Consider the following 240-nt stretch of genomic DNA (forward strand, 5'->3'; position numbering starts at 1 on the left):
CCCCCTTGGGGTTTCATTTATATCACAGGACCTCCTTGGGGTTTTAATAAAGGACCAAGTTAGTCCATCCGTTAGTTGACCATTAAGATTGACACGTGGACCAATCAGATATTTACACGTGACACCCATTTAAATTTTTTTTTTTTAAATTAAAAAAAAAATTAAATAGGTGCCACGTGTCAATATCTGATTGGTTCACGTGTCAGTTCTAATGGTCAACTATCGGATGGAGTAACTTGG

This window comes from Corylus avellana, chromosome ca5 (genome assembly GCF_901000735.1).
Source record: "Corylus avellana chromosome ca5, CavTom2PMs-1.0".
NCBI classification, from domain to species: Eukaryota; Viridiplantae; Streptophyta; class Magnoliopsida; order Fagales; family Betulaceae; genus Corylus; species Corylus avellana.